The 12,360-nt window shown below is 31.7% G+C and overlaps 1 pseudogene; it reads left to right on the top strand.

Moving 5' to 3' along the window:
* Nucleotides 1–5,122: 5,122 nt before the first annotated feature.
* LOC142319669 (heat shock 70 kDa protein 4-like) overlaps nt 5,123–12,360 on the top strand; it is a 123,291-nt pseudogene continuing 116,053 nt past the window's right edge.

Here is a 12,360-nt window from a genome sequence, read left to right as displayed (position 1 = left end):
CCGAAATACTCCGATCAGAGTGGTCGACAGTCAACATGTTAATGGCTGTGGTTGTTATATTTATATATGTTCATTATACTCCAACCATGTAATTACACTTATACTCTGATTCCATCATAGCATGGACATTGTTGTATTCATGGACATTCTTTGAATTGGAAAGTATTTATAGGTAATAGTTTCTGACATTCAACGAAACACTTCAATTAACAATTGGTATTACATCAAATTCTCTGATAATACAGAATCTTCTGAATTGAATGAGGATTTCAGGATTTTAGGTTGGAATCTTCTGAACACAATTCTGCAGCGTCTATATACATATATTTGTAAAGAGTTTAATTTCCAGCACAAAGTAAAATAAAATTGCATTAAAACAAAAAGTATGTGTAATATCAACCAAACTTTTTCATTACTCTGTGTTCAAAAAACAGTCTTTTAAGTTTTTTATAACTGAAGTCCTGTTGCGTTTTAAACTAGAAATTTTTTGAAATAATTTTATTCTTTTGTTGTGTATTATCGCATAGAATCATCCCCCCTCATGAACTACCTTTTCCTTCATGAAATAATTTAAATTGAGAAAGCTGCTCTCCCCTTCCGTTTTGAGCTGGATACATCCCTCGACTAGAGTTTCATAACTTGGATGAATATTTATTAGAATGCATCCTTTCTGCAGAATATGTAAAATGTTACTTTTTCACTTTTAAACAATTTCGTTGCTATTGTTAAATCTGCTCAAGTATGAGAATATTGTGTGTGTGATCGTGTTATAAACAACTTTTTTTTAATTTATACAAAGGGTCAAATAATTTAAATCATTTTTTCCAAGCATATTATCATTTTAAAATTTTAATTAATTAATCTGTAGTATTTACTTATACTGGGCGATTCAAAATAGACTTCACAACTTTGAGCATATAAAAATTTATTTTGATAAGATTCGGTTGAGGTCTCACACTTCATAGCAAAACACATCAAGTTTTGACTTGAATTCATTAGTACTGAATTTGACCACCAACATTGTCACCAGTGTTGCTAAAAACGGATACATTTACCGGTGCAGAACATGTTTTCTGTGTGTTTTGGTGTTGCGATTTGCAGTGTTCAATGAAATTTTTGTACGGTAGGGAACCTCCATAGTAGGCGTAAAATTTACTTTTGGCACCAAACCTTTGTCGAGACAGGTTCTGTTAAACATAGAAAATCACCAGGATACCCGTGCGTCCCTGAAGCTGCTTAGAACAACTTGAGAAAGCTTTGCATGTAGTCTGAAGAAATCAACTTGACGTGCATCGTGTGAAACTAGCATTCCACAACAACTGTTTGACGCATATTATGCTTGCGCTTTTTTTCCTATTTAGCCTCTGAGAATGTAGCCTCGAGGATGATACGTATTAGTGTAAGTGAAGTGTAGTTTTGTACGGTTTCAGGTCGACCGTTTCTAAGATGAGATGTGTGGTTAATTGAAACCCGACCTCCAAAGAACACCGGTATCCACGATATAGTATTCAAATCCGTATAAAAGTAACTGCCTTTAGTAGGATTTGAATGTTGGAACTCTCGACTTCAAAATCAGCTGACTTGCAAAGATGCGTTCACCACTAGAACAAGTCGATGGGTTATTATTATTAGTTCAACGCATTACAGATGACTACAAAGTTGCTCGGCTGCAGCATTGTTTGGAATCGATAGATAGAATTGCAGGTGATACATTCTTTGATCGTGTAATTTTTTGCGATCGGTGTTTCACATCGCGCGGCAAGTTTAACACCGATAACTGCCAAATATGGGGTTGCGAAAACCCTCGTGTAACTGTGCAGCACATTTGTGATGGCCCTAACGTTAATGGTTTGTTTTTTTGCCTTTCTAGGAGGCGACTGTAAACGGTACAGTTTATCTGAACGTGCTTCAAAATTTTCTAATTCCTCAGTTAGATGATGATGATCAGAATGGACACCATTACTATCGGCAAGACTGGGCACCGCCTCACTACCGTCTGAGATTTTCTAGATTCCTAGGTCGGTGTGGTCATGAAGGTTGAATTGCATGGCCGCCTTGCTTCCCAGATTTGACCCCGCTAGATTTTTTGTTGTAGGGTTTTATTAAAGATGGATTAATGTACCGCATTTGCTTGCTGATCTTGAGCTAAGATTAAACTAACACTGCAGCCGCATAGGTAACACTGATTACAGTCTGGAATGAAATCGACTTAAGATGGGATGTATGTCGCATACAAACAGGAGCCATATAGAACCAAAGTAAATATTAGGCGACTTGGTGTGTTTTTGTATGAAATTATACTCGATTGAATCTGTAAGTTATCTCAATTTTTATATGCTTTTATATGTGAAGTCCTTTTTGAATCGTTCGGTATTGGATAAATGAAAGAAAAGAATGCTCTACTAATTTAGAAAAACAGCCTGGTCAGGTTTAATAAAAATATGATTGATTCATACTTATTTACTCTATTTTTCTCCCCTCTCATATCCACAAAAAAGAAATAGTACAGGATTATGGAAAATTAGTGATATTAAATTTCATCTCTGTCCTAACTATGACATAATAATAATGAATGAAAGTTATTATGAGGTTTGGTTTCGTTTTTCAAATGTAGGAAGTTAGTTTTAGCATTTATATAATGTATACTTTTTTCTGCAATTTACTTTTCCAGCTGTATTCTTTAATATATCATATATTCATGAAAATATTATTTGATGTATCTTTGGAGCTAATAGAAATCATTCTAAAATTTGAAATATGTTATTCCCAAATCTACAGTAAAATTTTTTTAAATTTACATCATTAAGTTTTTACTCATCTTTGTAACCTTTGTCAGCGATTGGCATTCTTCTTACTGGTGTCAGGTGATTTTATTGCAGCTGGTGTTTTTAGAATTAGGTAGATAGTATGATCAAAAAGTAGTATGTTGCAATTGAATTGTCTATTTCATTTAATTAATATGTGGAATTTTTATAAGTTTATATATTTTATAATATTCAGTCTATTAAAATTGGTTCTTTTTTGAGATTTTTTTGACAAAGTTGTTCCCAGTATTGGTGGTTTGATTTGGGATTTGTATTTATGAAATTGTTGACTGTTACTACGGAGAGCTTTTTAAGTGTTCATTTACACAGTGTGCCAAATAAGTAATGAGACTGATTCTGGAATACTTTAAAGAAACGCACCAAATGTGGTAACCATCTTACCCGCTAGATGGTGCTGAACACACAGATGCTTTGATTGTGTCGTGTCGATGACAGCCAGTGTGTGCACAGCAGTCGTGAATATAATGTGTAAGTAGCGGTGGTCAAACATAGCATTATGGATCAAAAGAGTTGTGATAAAATTTTATTGTAAATTAGAAAATTGTACATCAGAAGTTAACAAAGTTTACAAAGGTGTCAGATGGAACAGTGTCACCGAGGCAGAAGAAATTCAGGTTGTAGAAATCACAAATCAAAACATGTTGATTGTTTTTTTGATTCTTCTGGAGTGATCCATTGTGAATTTCTCCCTGAGGGCACATCTGTGACCAAACAGTATTACTTAAGAGTCATGCAACATCTCTTTGCTTGCATGTGTCGTGTCAGGACGCATCTGTTCCAAAGCAAGAGTTGGGTTCTTCTGCATGACAGTGCACCAGCTCACTGCACACTACCCATGAAACAGTTTTTAGTATCAAAACAGATCCGTATGCTTGAACACACCCACCCTGTTCGCCTGATTTGGCACCTGCAGACATTTTTCTATTTCTGAAAATTAAATGCTCTTTAAAAGAAGAATGTTTCAGTGACATTGAGGACGTCCAAGGTGCTGTGACAGACAGACTGAAGGAGGTATACAATCAGGATTTCCAGCATTCTTTCAACAACTTGTATGATCGATGTAATCTAGTGTGGAGGTGCAAGGGGATTATTTTGAATCCTTGTAACTGCAAAATTAAAAAGTTCTTAGTTTCAATGTGATGGTAGTTGCCTCATTACTTATTTGACACGCTGTGTATGTTTGTTTGAAACTGTTCCTTTCTGTTCATTGTTAAACATTTGTAGTCAGAACAGTTTTGTTACATGTTCTAGGGGTGTAAGATTTTTGTTTGTTTGCTGATTGTGTTGTGTGTAATGAAACGATTTCTGTATCCACTGATGTTTTGAAGGCTACATACGTAAAATTTTTTTTAATTTGCAACTTCTCACAGTCTTTTTATGTTAGTGTTGTAATTTTCTTTCGCGTTATATTTGTTTTTGGTTTTTTCTTAATGTTGTGGAATGTGTGGTGTTATATCCATTTACGTACGGTAGATATTTTACAGTGTAAAGACCTATGATGTGGTATTTACATGAGTAAATTTGTTGGGAGTGGTACATATTTCTGAAAGTATTGGCGTTGTTAGTTTTCTATGTACTTTTTAGAAGAATGTTTTTTTTTTAGAAAGAACTTTTTTTATTGTTCAGTCCAATCTAATTTCTAGGTTGTAGTGAAGCTTCCAGCCCAATCCTTTTCTTTTTGTCTTATTAAATTTTATTGCATTACAAGTACATTATCTTTTTAACTTAAAATTTCTTAGAACTAAATATTTTTGGACTCAAAATTATACAGAGTATTAAATGGAGTCAGAAAGTTAATGAATAAGGTATGATAACTAATAATTTCTTTTTTATGTTGCTTGCAGGCAGGTTTCTCCTTTTTTTGTCACTGGATGTCTGAGGTGTTGTGTACTTGTACTGATAAGCCTGTTTAAGAATGTCTAAACTGTTTTCTTGTGAACGTGTATTATGTTTCCAGAAAAGAACTGTTTCAGTATTTTAATTCGTTTAAATTTATAGTATGTCTGTTTATAGATATGTCTAGTAAAAGTGTTTTATTTACTGTAAACATATATTATTTTTGGTTTTAATATATTGAAGAATAATAGAGCTGTTGGATCTTTTCATTTTAAGCAGGTGTCACGTGGAGTAATCTAGAACTGTGTATTATGAGAAAATTGTGATTTTAAAGTATTCCAAACTGATTGTAATAAGTTATCATAACAAAATCAATATGAATTATTTAATTTCAGTTATCAAGTTCATTGGTTGTGTATCCTGTGATAACAATTTTCTTTTTGTATTTTGTTATAGATCATGTGTGGCATTCAGCGACAGAAATTGAATATTAGGTGTTGCAGCCAAAAATCAGATGGTAACCAATATTGACAACACAATTCATGGATTTAAAAGGTTGTTAGGTCGTAGTTACAATGATCTGGCTGTTCAACAGGAGTTAAGAGATCTACCTTATAAAGTGGTCAAACAAAACAATGGTTCTATTGGAATTAAGGTATAGTGTAATATTCGTGTTTTACTATTGTCTTCAGTTTTGCCATTTGGTAGATTGATAATGTGTGATATTGTGATTGATAACTCTTTTTCTTCACATGAGGCATACTTTGTTTATAAATAATTTTTTGAATTGTTTTTTAACAATCTGAAATTATGTTTTTTTTTGTCAAAGTGTAATTTGTTCACTCTCAATGTGTTGTACTTTCTAGTCAAATTATCAGTTAACTCTTTATAAGCTAATCTGAACTTATGAATAATCAGATATTTGTATTGTTTTGTGTAAAACAATATATATTCTAAAACATTTGAACAGTGCAAAATTAATCTAAATTTGTTAATAGAGTATAGTGTTTTCAGCTTATTATCTGTTGGTGCACTTCCTATACCAGGTAATTCAAAAAGGACTTCACAACTTTAAAAGCATATAAAGATTTATCGAGATAACTTACAGAGTTGATTAAGTTTGTCACCCGACATTCACTTTAGGTCAATACGGCTTCCATTAGTTATGCCACTTCACCTGAAATCTGTATCATTCCAGAGACTGTAGCCAGAAAATCGGCATTATGTCTGCAGCTGCGATGTTAATTCAAAGTTTTAGCTCAAAAAGAGCAGCAAAGGTTGTACGTAAACCTGATGTGTAATGAAACTCTACAAAAAGAAATGTAGCAGGATCAAATCTGGGGAGCAAGGTGACCAATGCAGTTGGACCTACACAGCCAATCCACTGACCTGGGAATAGAGTATCAAGAGATCTCACTTCTAGGTAGTAGTGAAGTGATGCGCCCTGTCTTATTGATACTAATGGCGTCCATCTTGATCATCATCATCTAATTGAGTAAATAGAAAATTTTGAAGCACGTCCAGATAAACAATACCATTTACAATTGCCTCCTGGAAGAAGAACTGGTTGTACAGTCTTTGTTTGCTTAGGGCACATAAAACATTGATCCTAGGGCTATCACGAATATGCTGTAAGCTTTCATGAGGGTTTTTGCCTAAACCCTATATTCGGCAGATTTCAGTGTTCACCTTGCCAGTGATGTGAAATGTCTCTTCATTAAAAATTACATTGTGTGCAATTCTATCCTTCATTTCCCACACAAAACTACAGCTGAGCGACTTTGTAGTCATCTGTATCGAGTTCCACAGTTAGTTGGTTTGGCTTCGAGAGCAGTTGTTTACATACGTGCCAAACAATTGTTGTGGAATGCCAGTCTAACATGACACACATTGAGTTGATTTCTTTGGACTATGTGAAAAGCTTTCTCTGAGTTGTTCCACAGCAGCTTCAGGAATGCATGGGTGTCCTGGTAATTTTGTGTTTAACAGAACACACTTTTGTGTTGACAGAATCTGTCTCAACAAAGACAGGTTATCCCTACCTGTGCTTTATGAAAATTATGTTGAACTGCAGTTGCTGACTGCAAATTGCGAAACCATAATGCACAGGGAGTATGTTCCTTGCCAATAAATGTATCCATTTTTAATAATATTGGTGATAGTGCTGGTGGCCGAATTCAGTACTGATGAAATTCATAAGTCAAAACTAGACTGTGAAATGAGATATCTACTGATTCTGTAAGTTATCTGAATAAATTTTTATACGCTTTTAAACTTGTGAAGTCTCTTTTTGAATAATCCGTTATTTGCTAGTAAGTAAGTTCATGTAATGCTTGTATCGCTTTTTGTGAGTTGCTGTTTCAAAGTGAATTTAAAATCTTTTTGTTTGTGTAGGTCAACTTTTTGGGCGAGACGCATATATTTTCTCCAGAACAGATAACAGCAATGTTTTTTACCAAACTTAAAGAAACATCAGAAATCGCATTGAAAACAAAAGTCAATGATTGTGTCATCTCTGTAAGTGTTATGTTAAATACTTGACTGTGTATGTGTTATCACTTTGTATTAAGGTTTTAATATGCGTTAAAGAAAAGTGAATTTTTTTCTCATTTTATGATTACAACTGTTTTTATGGTAATAAAACATATCGGTACCAGGAAATAAAAATTAGATTCTTAACACAAATAATATCGGTAGGGGAAAGTGTTCTTTGTTTGTTACTATGGTGTTTAATGAATCTGAAATATTGATTTTCAGTACATTGATACAGTAGCAGTAAAATTTATATTGAAATTGATAATTTAAAATATTTTATTCTACAAAAGTTTTTCAACACTTCTAAAATACTTGTTAAATTTGTTAAAACAACTTGCAACTATCAGCTTTAAGATTAACTGCCAAATATTGCCCTGGGGTATTAATGAATAATTACTGAATATCACAGTACCCAAAAGTGCACTAAAGCTAATGTCCACTTTTGGAAAGTAATTATAATTTGATGGCAGTCATTATTCACAGATGTCCCTCTACTTCTCTGGTAGTTTTTACATGCATTTAAAATATTTAATATTTAAACAATTTAATTTAATAATTTTAATTAAGGAAAAAAGTTTTTCATAGCTGTAAACCCAAACATTGGGAATTAAAACTTATTTTATACTAATAAGTTTTAAGTTTTAAAAATTTAACTTTCATTGCAGCATAAATCACTAAAGAAAAAACATGCCTTGGAAGAGTTGATCATACAACTCATTAAATGTTAACTGTGTAATGAAAAAATAAAGTTTTACAGTTTTTTTATTTGCTCTTTTGTATTATTTTTTATTTAGGAATTAACAGGAAAATGCCGATACATAAAGTACCCTGTTTTTTTTTTTTGCCTTTTTCACTCATAGTGAAAAAGTTGTACTTATTTATTTTTAAATGATGAATTACACAAAAGCTTTAAAGCTTGTATTTGGAATATGGAAAGGAATTTTGTAGTAGCGTATGAAAAATATTGTCATGCCTGATCTGGATTTGAAACTGAAATCTCTGGATGAAAGGCAGAAATGCTACCACTCCACCATGGAGATTGGCGATGCATTTGTAATTAAATTTATCAGTGTTCCATAATATATAAAAAATGGTGTTATAATTATGTTGAAGAAGAAAATTTTATTTGTTTTAAGTCATTTTTTATGTTTTTGCCGATTCAGTTTTCTGAAATATTGTTTTTTTTTTTGGACCAAACTATGTTATAATATTATATGGTTATATAATTCAAATTTAAAATAGGTTGGAGAAATGATTAGAAAAATATATTGTTGTATTCATTAAGTAGAATTTTTTGATCAGGTTTTAAAGTCAATTCATTATTAGAAATATTTAACACACTCACACTCATTAAAAAAAATCACATTATTATATTTAAATAGTTAAAAACTATAACACTACTCTACTATAACTAACAACAGACAGTGAAATAAAGAAAAATGATAAATACAAAATTGAATAAAAATCTTTATTAATTTAATGGGAGATTGTATTCTACTATTTTTTTTATTATGGATTTGTTTTCTTTAAATCTAAAAAAAAAAAATAATAGTAAAACTTGATAGTAATGATTTTACTTTTTATATAATTTATATTTGTGAGATGCATCTTCAGTGTCTGTATTCCTTTCAAGATTTTCTTGTTAGTGGGTGTGCCTTTACAACACTACTTTATTTTGTGCACAAGTAAGAATTTCTTTGATAAAGATAGAATTTCTTTTTTGTAGTAGAATTTTGAAACTACCTCTGGTGTTTTCTCTTGCTAACCCTTCTGATAGTCTGAATAATCGTTAAGTACTGGTTTTCTTATTTTCAAATGTAAACTGCATTTGTATAAAATTGTACCGCTGATGGTGTATACAAAAGTTTGGCAAAACGAAAACTCAGAACAATAAATATTTTCAATTCCATTGAAAACAAATATCAATTACAAAAAGAAATTTTTAACAAATCGTTTGGATTAGAAATAAACATGATTTTTTAGCAAATCTTGTTAATCAAACCATCATATCTATTAAAAGTGTCTGATGATTTATAGGTATATAAGTAGTAATAGGTATTATTATTTTTTTGCAATATTACTATTAATAAAAAATTGGTGAAAATCCCCTCCATCAATATTTCTTGAAAAGTATAAATTGCAATCAGAAATAAGGTAGAGTATATTTTTAAAGTCCATGTAAATTATTCAGTCGTTACTTTTGCTTGTGACTAATCAAGATAGTCATGTAATAGCCTTAGATTTTAGTGAAATTTAAGTTGACAGAGGTATTTTGAAAGATTCCTTTGCAAAGAAGTGTTTCACCCGTTCCACTGCCTATGAAAAGTTTTGGATGATTACAATTGTTTTTAAATGTAGTAAGTATAATCGGTAGTATTTATGATGTATTCACATAGTAAAACAAGTTATTCAAATTTAATTACTAATTTCTTTACTATTTTTTAGTAATGTTGTCTTATTTATGTTTGTGCAGGTTTAGAATTAACCGTAGGTTTAGTAGCGCCAAAAAAAAAAATTAATAAATTGGTGTAGTACCCAGAGATTTTTATACTTAAAAAAGGTTGATTTTGATTGATTGACTGATGTCACCTTGTTGTAGGTACCATCATTCTTTACAAATGGAGAAAGGAAAGCTTTATTGGATGCAGCAGCAATTGCAGGTTTGAATGTATTACGATTAATGAATGAAACAACAGCTACTACACTGGCATATGGTATCTATAAGGAAGATCTTCCAACACCTGAGGAAAAACCTCGCAATGTTATATTTGTTGATTGTGGTCATTCATCATTGCAGGTGTCTGCTTGTGCCTTTCATAAAGGCAAATTAAAGGTAACTTTAATAGTATTGTCTATCGTTTGAAGCCGGTTAAGTAATGTAGTCAGAAAAAAGTAGGAATGTAGTATCATTCTTTGATAGAATATGTAATGTTATATCTGTTGTGATGTTTTATGTTTAACTAAAACTTATCTTTATAGATAATTTAAATATGATTAATTAAGAAAGATTTCCTCCTGACTTCAGGTCCTTTATGCCATTGCGCTGTCTGCATTAATTTCTGCCCCAAGCCTTCTCTATTGTCCCTTGGTATTTTTTGCTTCACCTCATCTATTAACATAATCCTTTTTCTTCCTTGTTTCCTTTCTCCTTCCGATGCAGTTGTCAAGATTCGATTTCCTCTAACCGCATGTCTGTTTTCCTTCTTTTGCTTACTTCCCGCAAGTGTTGATTCCTTTTTAATCCTGTTCATTATGTCTTCATTTCTAGCATTATCCATCCATCTTCTTTTCTTTATCCTTTTACAGATCCACATCTCAAAAGCCTCAATCCAGTCCTTCCTCTTCGTCTACGCTTCATTCCCATACAAGACCCTCCATACGTAGGATTTGGCTACCTTCTTCTTTATTGTTAAAGGCAAGACTTTTACTACACAGTAATTCCCTTTTCTTACTGAAGATTTCCTCTGCCATTGCTATCCTTCCTTTTATTTCCATTGCACTCTTCCAGTCCTATCACCGTAATGCCCAAATACCTGTAAATTTTTATTTTTCTATTCTCTCTTCATTTGGTCTTATCACTAAATACTCTGCTTACTTCCATTACTTAATTTTTCCTATATTTTCATTCAATATTCTTTCATTCCTTTCTCCAGAACTGTTAAGCTTTGAGTGTGTGTGTGTGTGTTTCACTTTTTAATATTGGTCTTTTATCCTCCTTAGCTACTTCACATTACTCTTGTCTATTTCTCTCTTGTCATACACAGGTCCTCCATGAATTCCTTCCACTTGTTCTTTATCTTTCTCCTTGTGTAGTATTTTAGTGTGCTTATCATTATTCTTATCACTCTTCTTCTATTTTTCATGTAACACTCTTCACCTTTTGCTATACATCATATTGTACTGCACTTTCTTCACTAGATCCTCCATGTCAATGTGCATTCTTCCTTCAACTGTCTTTCCGTAGCTGTTTGTGTTTCCCACCTTAACTTATTTAATCTGTGATCCATCTCTCTTTAATTTTTTCCTGTCGTAATTCTTATGTCTTCTTCTTCCATTTTTTAAGCATTTCTGTTGTTACCCGTGGTTTTTTGTATCTGTTTTCCTCATAATAGCCTACTTCTTCCTCTGCTGTTTTTACTAGGCCTTTTTTATTTTCTTCCATGCCCCACTGTTTTCATTTCCTTTTTTACTTTCTTTAATTACCTTAACTAGTTTTTCTCGTACTTTTTCTTCATCCAGTGTTTTAACCATTCTCTTAACTATCTTTTATTTCTCTACATTCTTTAAGCTATTCTCATCAAAATAACACAGTAACATAAGAACATCATTGACTTGTAATCCATTGGCTTTAACAGCATTTCTATATCTTTCATCTACTAAGATATGATCTGTCTGATAGCACGGTTTGCTACCAGGGATTACTCACATTTCCTCCTTTTATGGTTTTTTGAATCAAATGTTCGTTATAAATAATTGTTATTAATAATAATTATTCTCTGACAGAGAATTCCTTTTGAATTTTATTACATCCTCAGTATGCTGCATATTGATGTTGGCATATGTACTGTACTTCTACTATGGTACAAGTAAACTCTTTTGGTAACATCCCAATCCTTAACAACATGAGTTTTTTATACTGGGAATAACTCATTAGCTACTTCTATTTACTAGAGTAATTGTTAATATATTGCATACTCTCTTTATCGTGGTGAGAGAATCAGGATTTTCTTGTCAGATTCTGAATTACTACTTTTAGAGAACTAGTACAAGGATGTTTTAGTTCATTTTACAATAGTTAATTTTTTTTTTCTATGAATCTTTATGATTTTAGAGTTCTTTTGAGAAAAGTGTAGTTTTTTCTGACATTTTATTTAATTTTAATGTTTATTAATAATATAAGATTGATTTTTGTATTTTCTGTACAACTTTTTACTGAAATTTATTAAAATCATTTCTCGCTTTTTTCATTATCACACTCTTTTGCTGTCTGTTGTACTGTATTCACTGTAATGTGGGTTAAAATCATCGCAGTTATTACTGATTTTTTTATTGTTATATAAGTAAATTAGTTTCCCTAAATCTGCAATAATTTCAGTTTTACATTTTTATAGTAATGTATAGTATTGTATTATTTTTCTAAAATTAAAAAAAAATTAATAATGTT

The sequence above is a fragment of the Lycorma delicatula genome, chromosome 2 (assembly GCF_047948215.1).
Source record: "Lycorma delicatula isolate Av1 chromosome 2, ASM4794821v1, whole genome shotgun sequence".
Lineage (NCBI taxonomy): Eukaryota > Metazoa > Arthropoda > Insecta > Hemiptera > Fulgoridae > Lycorma > Lycorma delicatula.
Note: the sequence above shows the minus strand (reverse complement) of the source record. Positions and strands in the feature narration are given on the sequence as shown.